This window comes from Chlorocebus sabaeus, chromosome 29 (genome assembly GCF_047675955.1).
Source record: "Chlorocebus sabaeus isolate Y175 chromosome 29, mChlSab1.0.hap1, whole genome shotgun sequence".
NCBI lineage: Eukaryota > Metazoa > Chordata > Mammalia > Primates > Cercopithecidae > Chlorocebus > Chlorocebus sabaeus.
The window spans coordinates 11134926-11152823 of record NC_132932.1 but is presented as its reverse complement, the minus strand read 5'-3'; the positions used below and the strand labels follow the sequence as shown (position 1 = coordinate 11152823).

General features: G+C 37.4%; 1 long non-coding RNA gene across 2 annotated transcripts in view; it reads left to right on the top strand.

The window, feature by feature from the left end:
* Window positions 1–17898, top strand: part of LOC103231238 (uncharacterized) — a 60911-nt gene that overhangs the window by 5100 nt on the left and 37913 nt on the right. For both annotated transcript variants that reach the window (XR_012091797.1, XR_012091798.1), the window contains exon 2: window positions 17159–17274. This is a non-coding gene — a long non-coding RNA (uncharacterized lncRNA). The remainder of the gene's footprint in view (window positions 1–17158; window positions 17275–17898) is intronic.

Sequence of the window (17898 nt, the reverse complement as noted above, 5' to 3'; positions counted from 1 at the left end):
AGCAAGGGTTAAGTTTACTTCCAATATTAGGGAATGATTCGGAAATAAATGTCGAGGTTAAAAAGTCCAGATGGCAATTCAACTGTATCCTCACTATAAACATGATTTGATTTATGGGAACTACTAATGGTATCTCCGTTTAGATCTGGACAGCTTTGCTTTCTCTCATCTGAGTTTTAAATTCATCAGATTCTTTTACTCCCACTATCAATCCTTCACTACAAAGAGACACTCCTCATCCAGAATTTGGGAGTATCTTAAAATGCAGAAATTGATAAATGTTAACAACCTTAATCCATGCAAATTACTGTCTGTTGTCATTATTTATAACCTGGCGGATGTGCTTATTCAAAAGATCCTCAAAAGGCTTTGACAATTCATGCTTCCAGTTGTGAAACATCTTTTGCTCTTCTTCCTTCTTTCATAAGGGATCCCACTGAATTAGTTTTCACTTTTTTTCTTTGCCTGACATTGCAATTATTAGCTTTCTTGCCTTTGTCAGAAAAATCCATCGGAAATGTTTATCTCCTGGGGCAAATCTCAGAGAAACAGCATGTTTATCACTTCAAGGGGCTGTAATCCAAAGGCAGCCCCAGGCCCACCAGTTTTATAACATAGGGACTGGAGGAGGAAGCAGCCATGTAATTGAACAACAGTGATACAATAAACTCCCGCCATGAGCCTCACTGCCTCCCTGGCCTGTCTTTGTTCTCTAACTTATGCTGATTAAATGTGCAAGCTGAAATCATACTAATTTAATCTCTTATTTCCATTTAACTTTGTTCAACTCACAAAGTATTGGCCTGGATAGTGGACACTATTCAGAATTAGGTCACTTTCTTCCATAGCTAGAATCAGTGAGTTTCATGTACTGGCCAATGTTGACTAACATCTAATTTAAATATCATACCAGGAAAGGGGATAGTTTGAATCAGAAGGATGGCCGGAATAACCAGATGCATTTTACCTTATGTTGCAAAGATAAACATAACCGAGGTATCTCTTCAATAATAGACACATAATTGTGTATCACTCTTCATATTCTTGTAAGACCCAGTCCTAATATCATTTCCATTATGAAACACTTAGTCATTCCAGAACCTGCATGTACTGCTCCCTCCTCTGTGTTCCCAGTGGGACTTTGGATACTCTTTGATTCATTCAATAGTCAACACAACTTATTACACTTTTAGAAACCGTGTTACTCACAGCTTGAAATATAATCAGGACCAAGACACCCTCCGTGAGCTCAAGGGAGAGAAGTAACAGTCAGTTGCAATAAATCATCCATAAGCTCAAGATATAGGGCCATGTAAGAAGGGCATCTTCCTATCTTCCTTGTTGAGTTAAGGTCATGACCCAAGCAGAAATAGGGAAAAGGAAAAAAAAAAAAAAAAAAACTTTATATCATTAGGAAATTGATGATGAATGCTTTCTCTTGTCAGAAGAACACATTTTGGGGGAAAACTACAGGTAGAACGAATTGGTTTAAATATAGAATTCAATGGTAAGAATAGAATTAAAAAATAGACTGGATAATTAAGTAGAGGTCAGTCTGTAAAGGATTAAGAATTTATATTTTCTTACTAGGCCAATGGAAGTTAGGACTTACAGGTGAGTCATTGTGGAGATCTGAATGCAGTGAAAGGTTAGTGGAATGGACAAAAGTCTGGAGAGTCAGCAATTATCAGGAGACAGAATCAACAGAGACTGTTGACTACTTGGGTATGGGAGCCAAATACAAAGAAACACAGAAAATACACAAATTTCTGTTCCAAGAAACCGCAAGGCAGTGATATCTTTGGTTGATAGGGAACTCAGTAGAAAGAACCTGTTCCAGGGAGAAAATATGGAGTCTGATTGTTTCAGTGTGGAGTTTAATTTGCCTATGAAACATTCATTTGGGATGTCTAAGAAGGTATATATTTCTATGGTGTGTTTGCTTTCAGAATAGAAACTATTTTGTGCCAGTTGGGGAAAAAAGCTATTATGATTTGGAGAGAGGACTAAGAAGAAATACCAGAGAAGTAGGAGGAAACCCAGAGGGAGAATTCATTCCCACAGAAACCAAGGAAAAAGAACACGTCAAGAAAGAAGTGAAGGCCAAGTGTAGTACATTTCAAGGAAGTAAAGTAAACCATAGGATTGATAAGCATCTATATAATTTTAAGGAGTGAATAAGTCATTGGTGGACTTAGTTGGAGCATTCTTAGGGGTGCGTAGGGGCCCAAGACAAATTACAAAGATGTGAAGAGTGAGGGAGGAGAAAAAAGGAAACGTGCTGAGTAGTTTTTTTCAAAAAATTTAGATAAGGGAGATAAGCATCTCTATCATAGATCATGTTAGTTCCTTTGAATCTACAAGCTAGTCTTTTTTGTCTGCTTCCTCAAACCGCAGTGCTGGATTGAGCTATTGTAGTCAGTTGAGTTTTTAAGTTATTGGGAGAGTCTCAGTTTCCAACCTAGTGCCTGGAACTCTGTAATGGACTGCGAAGTCATTGAAGGACTGGGGAAGACATGGTGAACACATTTTCTGTTACTATTTTCCAGGGAAACACCTATTATTTTGATGGAAATTATTTGAAGGCATTGGAATACAAACCTGTGTGAAGTGAGTTAAATCTCCGCAAGGTCAACATACACTGTATTTAATTACACCTTCATGGAAACTCAATTATGTCCTTCTTGCTGATAGAAAACCGAATTCCTTAAAAATTAAATGAATTAAAATTTGTATATGACAGGACTATTATACCAGTAAAAGTTCCACTGCAAGTACATGAGACTCTCATGGTAATAACTGAAGACTAAAGGAGATGTCTGTGTAGACAGCTGCTCATTTACTGCCTGAGGCTCAGAATCAATCATAACTCCAGGTGAACTGAATCCCTCAGAACACCAGTGGAAACCTGAGAAGCATTCCAGGAGACCTCTGCTTGACTGACTTCTCAGATATATATATCACAGGCTGAAGTGTGCTGTCAAAACTCATCATTTAAGTATTCCAAACTCCATTAATATATTCATTTAAAAGAAAAAGAGCTGCAGATTTGATGCAGGAAGGATCTCTTCCATGATTCTGGGCTTTGGAGCTCAGGTGGTACAATGGTGATGAAGATGGAGATTTGGATGTGGCCAGTGTAAAGATGGTGACTTAGCAGGGAGGATTGACGAGTGAGGAGAGAGCAGATGTAACTGAAAGAGGAGACGACTAGCCTCAGAACCCTGTGAAACACTAGCATTGACTACTGGGCAGGGAAGGAAGAAGCCTCAAAGGGACCTCAGAAGAAAGGTCTCTATCCCACAGGAGTGTACACTTTATTTCTAGTTCTCTTTGGATGTCTGACAAAGGAAAATAAAATCCATCAAGTTAAGCATTAACCATCTCTCGAGATATGTTTTCCAAAATTGTGTCTTTCCTTTAAAATATTCCCCAATGCATTCTATTTATTGTTTTGGGAATTTTCTGTGAATACTTGACCAACATTTATGGAGCACCTACTGTATAGCCCGTATCACAAGTAACAGCTAGCCACTTACACTTGCATTATCTCATATAATGTTCACTGTCAATGTAGATGGGAAATTGATGTCCACACTGAAAATGGTCCTGGATCACATACCAGTAAGAAACAGGATTAGAATTTGAACCTATATTTTCTGAATCCTATGATCTTTCCACGATGGTTAGTTGGCAAGGCTATTTGATACATATATTGGTCATAAAATATATGTTCTTATATCTTTCTCAAAAGTTTAAGATTTTTGGCTTGTACAACCAGTCATGTCACTACACAGTGATACTGAGAGTACTGTAAAAGGCATCAAATATCTAACCCTCCCCACAGATGTCTCTCTGGCTTATGCAGAACCTATATGACAAGGGACCAGAGATATGTGTTGGGTGATTATCCTCTGAACTCAGTCTCTACAAACTTCAGTGTTTAGAAATACATTATTTACCCATTCTGTTATTGTTGGACATTTGGGTTGTTTTAGTTTAAGTTTATTAAAAATGATGTCTCTATGAACTTTCTTGTATCTGTATTAGTCTGTTCTCACACTGCTACTACCCAAGATACTGCCCAAGACTGGGTAATTTATAAACAAAGGAAGTTTAATTGACTCCCAGTTCTGCAATGCTGGGGAGACCTCAGGAAACTTAACAATTATGGTGGGAGGGAAAGCAGGCATGTCTTATATGTGTGAGAAAGAGCAGTAAAAACTGCGTTAGAAAACCATTAGATGTCGTGACAACTCACTCACTATCACAAGAACAGCATTGGAAAAACTGCCGCCATGATCCAATCACCTCTCTCCTGGATCCTCCCTCAACCCATGGGGATTATGAGGATTACAATTCAAGATGAGATTTGGGTGGGGACACAGCCAAACCATATCACCGTCTCATGGTGGATATTTGAACACATTTTGCTGGGTATATACCTAGGAATCAAATTAAGAAATCATACAAGATGCATATCCTCAATGTTAGAAAAAATTCTTAAACAGTTTCTCAAAGTGGATGTGACCAATTTACACAACTGGATGTGTTTGCATTGCTTCACACAGCCAGTGTTTCTGTTTTTGTATTTCTTTTAATTTAGATATTCTGGTAGATATTTAGTAGTATCACTTTGTTTCTATTATACATGATTCTAATTTTATTTCTATTATACACGATAATGTTGAGTGCTCTTTTGTATGTTTTTGATCATATGGACATAGTCTTTTATGGATTCTCTTTACAAGGCTGGTGTCAATTTTTCTAATTGGTTGCCTTTTCCTTATCGTTAATTTATAGAAGATTTTTCCTTGAGGCAAGAATTTTACATTATCGATTCAATTTTTTTTTTAAAGTAGTGGTGTTAGTCAATGCTCCCATTCATTTTTGTATTTATTTTGTTAAATAAATTTTTTAGAAGTTTGCCTTTTTATCTAAATTTTGAAATTTGTTAACACAAGTTTTGTCAAAAATATCCTCTTTTATCCTCTTTTATACTTGAACCTTTTATCATAGGATTAGTGGTTATGGCTCAGATATAAGTTACTTGCTCCTTCTCAGATATTTCTTGAACAAATTCATTACAACTACAGCATTTTTTTTTCCAGTGAACAACTTTTGGCTGTCCTGATTCTCTCTATGATGCAGTTACTTTTAATTAATTTTTGCTCTTATATTCATTATTTCATTTTTTTCCTACTTCTTTTGGGGCTGGTTTGTTCTCTTTCTTACCTGAGACGAATTTTTAGTTTATTACCTTTCAGCCTTTCGTATTTACCAAGGTGTGCATTTAAGGCTAGAAATATTCCTTTAAGCATGGCTTTAGACGTCTTTCATTGTTTTTACATATCATACTTTTTTATTATCACCCATCTTCAGATATCTTTTTAATTCTCATTTTGACTTTTTCTTTGACCTGTGGGTTATGTTCCATGTCCTGGTATATAGTAGGCATGAATATTTTAAATTCTGTGTTTGATAGTTCCAATCCCTCAAGCTTTTGAACAGCTTTATGTAGTGCTTTAGGTTTTTGCTGGATTTTATTCATGTTACTTTTTTTTTTGTAAACTGGTGAAATTTTATTGTGTGCTTTAAGTTATATTTTTAAAATTATTTGTAGAAATAGTGTAAGAGCTAGGATAATGTCCCCTCCTTTAGAGATGATTAACAGTTGTTTCTACCAGGTACTGGATGCAATATCAAAATGGAATTTTCTTCATCCAATTTATTGGTTAGGAAGATTCAAAGCTGAGCTGCAATTTCTATGAGAGACTGTCAACATCCACTTTACTCTTCCTCCTAAGCTGTGAATTCTTCTGTGGATCAGCTTAAACAAGGATGTTCATCTGGGTCCCCTTTGCCAAGTTCCAGACTCTGTTCTCTGATTCTCTAGTCTCCTTGGGTGGTCATAATCATCGATGATCTCTTCTCCTCTCAACCACCCCATTTTGAATGGCAACTTCCCCCAGGAGAAAAATGATTCCAAATCTCAGGCTCCTGTTCATTAGATCTCTTTCCTCCTCTGTATCCTGGCCTAGCCACTTTGCAGTGTCCTGATAGCAATTTTGTATCTTCAAAGAGAAGATATAAATGACTTTTCTGGTTATCCTCACCAGTCCAAATTGCCTAGTACATTATTATTAAAAGCAGAAGTCCGACTGGAGATATTTTTGTTCTATAATATAAATAAAAGGCAATAAGATTCTCCTTGTTTTTTATATGTAAATTTAACTAGGCAACATGAGTTATCAGGCCTAACTTACTCACTGCATCTTAGCTTTTGTCCTGATGTAATTGGGTCCTTACTCAATTATATCATTATAGCATATTGCTCTGAGAGACTTTTCCTGTTACAAGCATATGGTGTTTTTAGTTCTACTGTTAATTCTTTTCCACTGGACTTGTTTAAAACATGCTCATTTCCAATTTAGAGTCTGGGCAATGCATGTATTTCATTCTAAAATGCCTGGCCAGCTTCTTCAGGAGATAAAATTCTGAACTGGTCACTTAGACTTGCATATATTTTCTAGAATTTATTTGCAGAGTTATCAAGTACCAGTTATAAAGATTTGAGAAAGGATCTACAACCTGTCTTACTAAATTAGGAAACACGGGCCTCTTATTTCATGTAGAATGCCCTCTATCAAGGCAAAAGAATAAAAGCTTGGGACAGTTTGACTGAGAGATTTGAATCTAAAGTTGTGTAAAACTATCCAAAAATTAATTCAAGGTTTTCAGTGAGGACTCACAAGAATTTTGAGCCATGTACCTACATACATATCACAGCGGGAGAGATTACGCAGACTTCCATGAAGCTGTCAGTCAAAATGAGGGAAAGAAGTCAGTTTAATAATGTTAAAAGGAAATCCATTTGTTCACATTTCAAGTAATAGTGAATATTTATTACTTTTTCTGTTCTGAATCTCTTCTCTTTTTGCTGGGGGGAATCTCTTTCTCCCCGTTTTGGAGAAACAGTTTCTCCTTGCTTATACAAATACGTGATCTGAAATGGTGCCTCCATCTACTTCCGTGGTCAGAGGATATGGTCTAGGTGTGGAAAGGTTTCCCAATCTGAAGATCACATTTCCTTCTCTACAGTTATGGCTCTGGGGGATGGACAGGTGACCTGGTCCTGGTCGATCAACCTAGACCTTGCCTGGGATTATGTGAGTTAAACTTATTTAAAAAGTCTTTATTTTATGTGATGACAGCTCTAGAAAGATGTGAGCCCAAAGTGTCTGGCAGAATGAGACCATTATAGGTAATGAAGCTCCTACAGAGAAAAGCAAAGGTTAATAATAGCCAAACTTCTGATGATATTTGCGCATTCTGCCCCACTGACCAAGAGGCTGCTTTACTCCCTGCCCTGCCAACAGTTCGGACAAATGGTCCATTAAATTATTCTTTTTTGATCTAAGCTACTTTGAGTTGGATTCCTTTAATTTGTAACTAAATTTATAGGGTTGCCAAATAAAATAGAGTATGCCCAGTGTCTTAGTCTGTTTCGTCCTGCTGCAACCAAATACCAGAGGCTGGGCAATTACAACAAATAGAAATACACTGGCTCACGGTTCTGGACACTGGAAAATCAAATATCAAGGTGTCAACATCTAACCAGGCCTTATTGCTGTGTCCTATTTGGGGGAAAGCAGAAGGGCAAGAGACCACGAGAGAGAGAGAAAGCAAGAGAGGGGATGATCACACTCTCATGATAACAAACCCAGTCTCCTCATCATGGCACTAGTCTACTCACCAGGGAAGGACTCTTGTGATGTGAACACCTCTCCAAAGTCCCACTTCTCAATATCATCACAATGGCTGTTAAATTTCAACATGAGTTTCGGAGGAGACAAATATTCAAACCCTGGTACCCAGTTAAATTCAAAACCAGACAAACAGAAGGAAAAATGTCTTAGTATAGGTATGTCCCTAATATTGCACGAAACATATATGTGTACTAAAAATTATTTTTTGTTTACTTGAAATTTAAATTTAACTGGTCATCCTGGTTGTTTATTTGCTAAATCTGACAACCTCAAATTAAAAGAATCTTAACCAATATGTGGGTTATATTCTGTTTGTATTATAAATTCTGGAATTTCCTGGGTAAAAATCCTTCATTAAAGTGTGTTCATTTTTACTAATTTATTCTTAAAATGAATTATTTTTACTAAGGTTTTATTTAACAACTTTATTTTTATTAAATTTCTGCTGTGTGTAAGACAAGTTACTAGGCTGGTTGCAGTAAGAGATAAAATAGATCTGAAATCCTTATAGCTAAAGATCTGAAAATCTACTTTGGGAAAGAAAACTAAATGTATTAATATAATTTATGGAAAATATAAAATTGAATAATACAATCTTCAATTTATTTAACCCCATATAATTTCCAAACTATTTTGAGATGACTTCTCATTAAATTCTTAGAACTTTGTGAAATAAGATTATTACATTTGTTCTCATTCTTTAAAAGAATAAATTGGAGTTTAAAGAAATTAAGTGACTTTCCTAGATCTCTCAGATAATATGTGACATAGCCAAAATTTAATTCCAATTATTTTTACTCCAAAGTTTTTCACTCTATTTTTCTACTATTCATTATTAAATAAAATTCTAAGATATATGATAGGCGGTATAAATAAATACTAGGTGAAATCAGAAAGAAAATCGATAAAGGAGGAAGGACATGAGAATGGCTTTAAAAGTTTGTTATGATTTAAATAACAGAACACAAGAAATGAAAGATATGTAGGAAAGAGGAATGCAAAGTGTTTGAGACGTGCGAGAGCGTGCATTCCCGAGAAACCTTTGGAGCTTTATGGGACAGAAGTCAGGGAAGTTGTTAAATTGTATGCTCAGTCAGCTCTGCCTGCACTCACATGTGTAAAAGAGACAAGCATCATCATCAGCTCAAGTCAGCAACAGGAAATCATATCACATCCCTAATCTGTTGACTCCACTGCTCTCCTAGACCACTATTTCATGATTCTTTCTAACTCTTCAAACTTCCAATCCACTGTTCCCCATTCTCACTCTCAGTTGATGACCTTTATTTCCAGCTCATTCACAAAGTAGAAACCATTATAAAGTAATTTGCTAATGACTTACAAATGCAAATCTTTAGACTACTGTCTGGACTCTGTATTTGTATCTCCAGCTGCCTACTCATCATGTTTATTGAGATATCCAGTGAGTTTACCAAACTTTCCGTACACAAAGCCAAATTGCTGATAATTTTCTGACCCATACCTGCTCTTCTTACCTCTTCTCCAATCTCAGCAAGCTGTAATGCCATCATTCTACATGTTTTTGCCATTATTCTCAACTCTTCTCTCACACTTCACATATAGTTCAGTGTCAATTCCTTTATGTTCAATATTTAAAACATACCTAGAATGTAATTGCTTGTCACCAGCTACTGCTGTCCCCTTGGGACAAGACATCATTATCATCATCTGGACTATCACCACTGTCTTCTAACTAGACTGTCTTCTTTGAGCCTTGCTCCCATTCGGTCTACGAATAACAGCATCTAAATGATCCATGCTGCATATTTGCTTATAACCTGCTAATGGTGGGTTTCCACCCCATCCGGGAAAGCCTAAGTCCTTGAAATGGCCTAAAGATTCTACAAATGTGGCCTTCTGTCATCTCTCCAACAACACTCCAGCTTCCCAGGTATTCTTGCTATAATAATAATATTCTTTTTAAAAGATGTGACCCGCTTTGACCTCAAGGCTGTGCAATGGATATTCTCTCTGCATAAACTTTTCTTTACCCAAATGCCAGCCATGGTTTACTCTCTCATCTCTTTCTAGTCTTTTACTTCCCCTTTTACAAGTTGCAACAGCACAGTGATCACTGGTGTTCTTGATCCGCTTTCCCTGCCCTATTTTCCTGTCTCACATTTATCATAATATCATACACTATATATATTTTACTTATCCATTTACTGTCTGTCTCCTCCCCCTAGGACATAAGCTCCATAGAGAAAGGGTCAATGTTGTATCCGTTGCTACATTCCTTGCACTGAACATAGTGCCTTTTACAGAACAGACTCAATAAATATTTGTTGAATGAATAAATGGCTGTGCCTATACAAGTCTGATCTATGGTAGGCTTTGAATTTAGGCAGTGAAGTAGAGGGATACTGAGACACAAGATTTTTGGCTATGTGAAAATATGTGGAAATTAATATGGCAGAAATCGCTAGGTTATATCACATATTGGCTAAACTAAGATAATAACTCATTATCTGAGAGGGTTTGTGGTGTCGACAGAGGCCCTCAGGACATACACGGGGTCCGAGAAGAGAAGTTTCTCAAAGTGTTCTCACAGCTACAGGATATGATCACTATATGCAAGACAAAGAGACCAGATGGGAGGCTGTCACAGTGTTCCAGGTTTGAAATGATATGGGTATGAATTAAAAGTGTGATTGACAATGAGGAAGACAGAAAGGCACAGATTTGAGAGACAGTTAAAGAAATAATCCCTAGGATTAAAGGACAAAAATGAATGTGGAACATAGATTGGAAATTCTGGATAACAAATGACCTTAAGGTTTCCAGATTAGAATACTGTTAAAACAATTGCATCCCTGATTTAAAAGAGCTATTTGGCCAAGTTAAATGGTTTCTTTTTGCTATTTTTGACTTATTTTGTACTTTTTCAGGGAAGAGACCAATGGTGGGTAAAAGATGGAGGCTGAATACACAGTCACTAAGGACTTGTGATTTTCCCAAACTTGTGAAAATCCTTCTGGAATCAGACTAATGCCTGAATACCCCAGGTCACTGTAGATCTGTTTTGAGTGTATCAATGTCTGTATCTTCTCTACAGCACGATGAGGCCACATATTTCCTATAGTATTTCTATTAAAAAGGACTTTTATATTGCTGTTATCCCATAATGTCACCAGAAAAGATATGTCTAGTGGTGTTATGACAAAATAAAGTCAAGGTCACTCGGGAACGTTTTGGCTTTGCTGGGAATTCTCTAGTTTCTCACGAAACTCCCAGTAGTTGTGTGTCGGAACAGGTCACTGTTACGGTTTATCAGCTACGCTCAGCGGTAGAAGCTCGCACACCATCTGTTCTCAGATGCCTGGTTTTGCCCAGAGCTATTTGTTCTTCGTGTTTTTTTTCCCCTCACCAATTTCCACAAATACCAAGCAAGAAAATCTTAACAAATTTTGCTAGTATTGGAGTGTTAAATGAATTAAACTTGGTGAGCCTAGCTCATTGAGGGATTGTGCTAAAATTCATGCATACAGAGGAACAGCAATTCTCCTGCAAGCAGATGATCCCTAGGCAGACTTGCTTAAAAGGTTGAATAAGTAGGTGAAAAGCCGTTCTCTCTTTCCCTTGTAGCTCCTTTTGCCCACCACTAAAGATGAGGAAATGAAGGGAATAGGCACCGACACATCATTTTAATTACCTGCCACTCGTGAGAATGACAATATGCTGAGCTCTATACCAGGCACTTTACATGTAAGATCATGGTTGAGAAGGTATCTGGTTGCTTCAACCTAATTATTATTTTTAAGTTAGAAATCACTTTTAGAAATTAGAGAACACAGATGCCTCTCATTCTTATACTGGTGACTCTACTTTATTGGAGAAACCCAAAAAGTAGGGATTCCTGAAGAGGGAAGAGTACAAGTTAAAATGTCAGAGATGCCGGTATGAGGGCCAGCTCAACACACCCAGCTGACGTCACTTTGATCCAATCAATCTTTACATATCTCGGTTTTCTTAGTTTTGAAATAAGGAAAACAGTATAAACACCTTTTAATGAAAAGGGAAATCACAACTGCACAGGTACCTGGCACCCCATAAATATGAAAGACATTAAACCTAATATAAATGTAAAAACTAGAGAACATGAATACTTCTTTGATACACCTGAATTAAAATACTGTTCCATGATACATAAAGTTGTGGGTTAATCATCTTCTGCTGCTTAAAATTTACCATTCAGTGGAGAAATGAAAGCCTCCGGCCACATAAAACCACTCAGATCTTCCTGTTGAAGCAGCCATGTTTCTACGTGTTGAAGAAGCACGTAGTTAGCTAAAGCAGATTGACATGCTCTATGCCAAGGTCAGAGTAGATACATGCAGAAAATTCAAAATTCAGGTTGGACACAGTGGCTCATGCCTGTAATACCCAGTATGGTGGGAGGCCGAAGTGGGCGGATCATGAGGTCAGGAGATGGAGACCATCCTGGCTAACACGGTGAAACCCTGTCTCTACTAAAAATACAAAAAATTAGCCAAATGTGGTGGTGCACACCTGTAGTCCCAGCTATTCTGGAGGTTGAGGCGGGAGAATTGCTTGAACTCCCGCCTAGGAGGCGAAGGTTTCAGTGAGCCAAGATCCCGCCACTGCACTCCAGCCTGGGCGACAGAGAGACCAAAAAAAAAAAAAAAAAAAAAAAAAAAAAAAAAAAAAAAATTAATCACTTGTTGAGATACGCCATCCTTCATTGGACTGTGACTTGGAATATGGTATTAAATATTCTACATTTTTACTGTCTTGTTCAGTTTAGCTTGAGGAGCTATTGCACATATTACATAATCTATTATAGGCTGTTTGGAATGAAATGTAGATACATGTTACCTAAAATGGTTAACAGTAAATTTACAATACTTACAAGTGGCTTTGTTCATATTCCTTCATTCAACCAGTATTTATCTAGTCCCTCTGTGTCTGGAGTTGGTTGCTTCCGGTGGGTTTGTGGTCTCGCTGACTTCGTGAATGAAGCCGCAGACCTTTGCAGTGAGTGTTCTTAAAGGTGGCACAGACCCAGAGTGAGCAGCAGCAAGATTTATTGTGAAGAGTGAAAGAACAAAGCTTCCGCAGCATGGAAGGGGAACCCAGCGGGTTGCCACTGCTGGCTGGGGTGGCCAGCTCTTATTCCCTTATTTGTCCCTGCCCATGTTCTGTTGATTGGTCCATTTTACAGAATGCTGATTGGTCCATTTTATAAACCTCTCTCTAGCCACAGAGTGCTGATTGATGTGTTTGTACAGAGCACTGATTTGTGCATTTTACAAACCTCTAGCTAGCTATAGGGCGCTGATTGGTGTGTTTTACAATCCTAGCTACAGAGTGCTGATTGGTGCATTTTACAATCCTCTTGTAAGGCAGAAAAGTTCTGCAAGTCCCCACTCGACCCAGGAAGTCCAGCAGGCTTCACCTCTCACTTCTACATACAACATATAGTGCTGGCCAAAGGGGAGAAGTATGCTAACATTTAAAATACATTTCTGCCTTGAAAGATTTGTAATTTAGTGGCAATAATAAGAGGAAAAGAGAGTGGACTTGAGAATAAGCCAGAGAAGGCTACAGTCACTGAACAAGGACTGCAAAACCTCATTGTCTCCTGTGGCGAGGTTAAACTTCAACCACATACACCATGCATATAAATGCATCATGTGTATTCAGTGCATATTCATAACCCTCCTGAGGGTCCAGTTCTACAGACATAGAGTCAGCCAAATGTTGTTGGAAATTGGGTGTTTGCATGGGACTGTCCACAATGGCCCTGCCTCTCTAAGGTTAAGGCTAGACCCAGAGAGCTCCTGGCAAAGCAGTTTAATACAACAGACTTGAGTGGCAGAGATTTGAGATTGAGCTGCACTTTGTTCCTTGTTTACCTTGCAAGTTTGGACAATGTATTTACATTTCTGGAGCCTCAGTCCCTTATCTGTAGAAATGGACAATCATAGTAGTCTCTAGTGAGTCATCTAGAGAGGCCTTTAGATAACAAGAAAACTGCTTATTTAATAGGCAAATATAAAGTCCTTATTACTCTGTAAATTGACTGGATATTTAATGATGATAAAGCTTTACTGATATAAAATTTTAGAAGCAATGATATTAAGTTTATTTTTTGAGAGTAGTCTTTTGAAGCTATGTATGGACATATACAAAGGTTCAATATAGTATTAGCTCTACTTTTACATAACGAAATATATAAATTGAAATACATATAAGTATTATAAGTTGAAATATACAAATTGAAAAAATAGTATATAGATATGTATTTATAAGTTCAAATATTTCATAATAAAAGTTTATAGAAATGCAAGATGCTTGAAGAATGGAATGAATGAAATGCCTTTTCCCAAAACCAAAATATTTTTTCCCTATTTTTCTCATGGGCTCTCGTCATTTACTCAGGGACACACTGGATATACATAGACAGCAAAAGGAAAAACTATGGAAATAATTCCCCAGCATCCTTAAACTAAAAAGGGAAACTATTGCATGTTGCCAAAATCTGGGAAGGCCCTCCAGCTTCCCCACCCTGGGTCTCCCTTTATGATGCCTACTACAATGTGGATTTATGTTCACCAGAATATCACCTACTATATAACAAGTAGAGTATAAAGTACCATATTGGACTACCATATGGCTACCAACCTCAGAGGTTGGTAGCAACTATCAATGTAGAAATTTGAGAGCAGAATGAGCCTCAGGATAGAACCAGTTCTCACTCAAGCATGCTATATAATTGGCTGTAGTGAGAAACTAAAAAATGTCTCAGAAACCAGATGGATTTGAAATGTTCCATTATTCATAAACAGTTTTTCTTTTTCTTTTTTTTTCTTTTTTGCTACTGTACTTGTTCCCATTCCCAAAGATTCTGCCACAGAAGATTGCTGAAGAAGGTGTGAAAAGGAACATAAATCCCTGCTTGCTTTTCTGAAAGGTGTACTTGCAGCCACAGCACCCAAGGAGCCAGAGGCAATGGCTGGGGCAATGTGTTCAGGGTTCCCTCTCTACCTGGGCATGTTATCAGTGGATATGTGTGTGAAGGGGCTTCTGGAGGGAGGGTGCGAAGAGGGTCGTGTGTCAATCTGGCCACAGGTAATCATAGCCTTCCAAGTTTTGCGATTAAGAAAATTCATCCTCTCCAAAACTCAAATTGATATTTCCTTCTTTTTGTTGATTCAAGTGGCAGTCATTGATGTTCTGACCGGAAGTGGCTCCCCCCCAGGTTAAGAATTGCTCAGTCTACTTCCACTGTCCCACCCCACTCCAGTTGGAGAAAGGAGACGCAAGGGCACTTCAGTTGAAGAGCAACACTTTTTTCAAATAAGTAACAATCCAAGCTACGAAAGAGAAACTAATCAGTGACATGTATAAACAATGATGGTTTATAAAACAATCTCAGACAAGCAGACTTGCAGTTTGGCAATTTACATACCAGATGAAATGCGATAAGGAGAGCACCTTTCAAAGACTATTCGTGTATCGTAAAAGAATGTGAAAGAAGAAAATCCGGGTCCTCTTCTCTGTAACATGGTAATGGGGAATGCAAAGTTGTGCAGCAATCCTGGTAGCCTTTCATCAGACATTTTATCATCCTTTGAAATAATGCATTTACTCTAGGGATGTTGAGAAAATGTCTACTTAAGGCGTTAGTGTAATTATTGCTTAGGGAGAAGTTTGTTTTGTGTGATTTATAGAGAGAATGACATAACTGATAGATTTGAGGTTGGTAATACACAGTATGAAAGATGAATCCTTCCATGCTTTCACACCTCAATCTTACTCATCCCAACTTCGGTTCATTAAATCCAAACTGCCAGAGGATAAAACCGGACAAAATTCACAATTGAGAACTTCATTTCATATGTGGAGAAATTTAACTGTCATTATGATGAAATATAATGTGTTTTCTGTTGGGATTCTAATGATTTTATTATAGACACCATGTTTTTATATGGTTGGGTCTCAGTTATGGAGAAGAATATGCCCTTAGATAACTTGAATAGAAGATAATCTGTGAGTGACTTAGCTATAACTTAAGAACACACTTTTTTTTTTTTAACAGAAAATATACTCTCTCATATTAGTTCAATATAAAAAATATGTTTAGGTTCTCTTCTCATGTAACATGGCAATGGCAACCTCTCCAACGCTGTCCTCTAGGCTAAAGACAACATCCACCCTTTCGACTCTCCTCTGAAGTATTTGCCGGGGACTATTGCCACTCATGTATTTTCCAGAAATTTGCTCCTTATAACATATATTATCTCTGCCATACAATATCACCTTTAAAATCTCCCAATCTTTTTGAACCCAGTAGTAATCCTGGAGACTCTCACATTCAATCTTTTCTTTCTATTAAGTAAGAGACATCAAGTGACTGGCCCAGGTTCAAAAGCTATCTGGAAAACCCGGGGAGGAATTAAGGAAAGCAAACCCTCCTCAGATGCTAATGGTACTATCTTTTTATAGCTTGTTTTGTATCATTATCCAATTGCTTTGATTAGGACTTACTTCCCAAATGGTTTCAAAAACCTTTGATAGCAGGGAAACTGTTTTATTTATTTACTGTTTTTCTTTACAGTGTAATGCTGGAAACACACTAAAAAAGCAATGAGTATAATGAATATGTTGCATAGTAATAAGGAGAACCATGTTTTTAATTGAGGCAAAATTCACATAAAATTAACCATTTTAAAGTTAACAATTAGGTGTCATTTAATATACTCACAACTATATGAGAACACTGCTTTAATCTAGTCCCAAAATAACTTTAATCACCCCAAAAAGGGTACCCTGTACCTACTAAATAATTATTCCGTATCCTCCCCCTACTTATCCCTACAAAACACCAATTTACTTTCTGTCTCTATGGATTTGCCTATTTTGAGTAATTCATATAAATAGAACCATACAATATGTGGACTTTTGGGTCTGGCTTCTTCCACTTAGCATATTGTTTCAAAGTTTAATCCATATCATAGCATGGCTAAAAATATCTTATTATATGTATCTGTCACAATTAGTTTATTTATTCATTGATAGACACTATGTTGTTTCCATCTTTTAGTTCTTGTAAATTGTGCTGCCAGGAGCATGTGTATATGTGTATTTGAGTATCTGTTTTCAGTTCTGTTGGATATATACCTACAAGCGGAATTGCTGGGTCATATGGTAATTCTATGTTTAGCTTCTTGAAAACCTGCCAAACACGTTCCCATAGTGGCTGAACCATTTTCCGTGAAAAATACAATTTCGAGGATAGAAAAATTATATACTGTGATGTTTGTGCACACAAAAGAATGCCCCTTGACAGTTTGGTAACAACTGTGGTGCAACAGTTTTCATTTATGTGCATTCTCCGTTTACAGGTGAGAACTCTGACACATCCAGATTTTGTAAGCTGCATAGAATGAATTTCACAGGAAGCAACTAATTCACGGACTCTTACAAGTTTGTATCAACACCTACAGCTCTGACCTCTGGGGTAAGTCCTTTTGTTGTGCTGCTATGCACAGTTGTTGAAGTTGTGCACAACCTATCCTGTCATATGCACCAACCCTGATTAAGTGGCAGCTAATTCTTTACATTCCAAACTTGGCTCTTTCTGATGTGAGGAATTATCCATTTACTCTAATGTTTTCAGTCATCTTTTGGAATGCAAGCATCTACTCTACTGCCATCAATCAATAATATCTTTAATGTCGTGCACAAGTCCTTATGCCAGACCGTTGGAGGGACTGCAAAAGGTATGAAATGTAGGCCTTACCATCAATGAAGTTAAAGATTCTATGGAGAAATGAAACTGACATGATTGAAAAATTTATTAATATTATAGAAAGTGATATGGTTTGGCTGTGTCCCCACCCAAATCTCAACTTGAATTCCCACATGTTGTGGGAAGGACCCAGTAGGAGGTAATTGAATCATGGGGGCAAGTCTTTCCCATGTTGTTCTCATGATAGTGAATAAGTCTCACAAGATCTGATGGTTTTTTAAAGAGGAATTCCCATGCACAAGCTCTCTCTTTGCCTGCTGCCATCCATGTAAGATGTGACTTGTTCCTCTTTGCTTTCCATTATGATTGTGAGGCCTCCCCCAGCCATGTGGA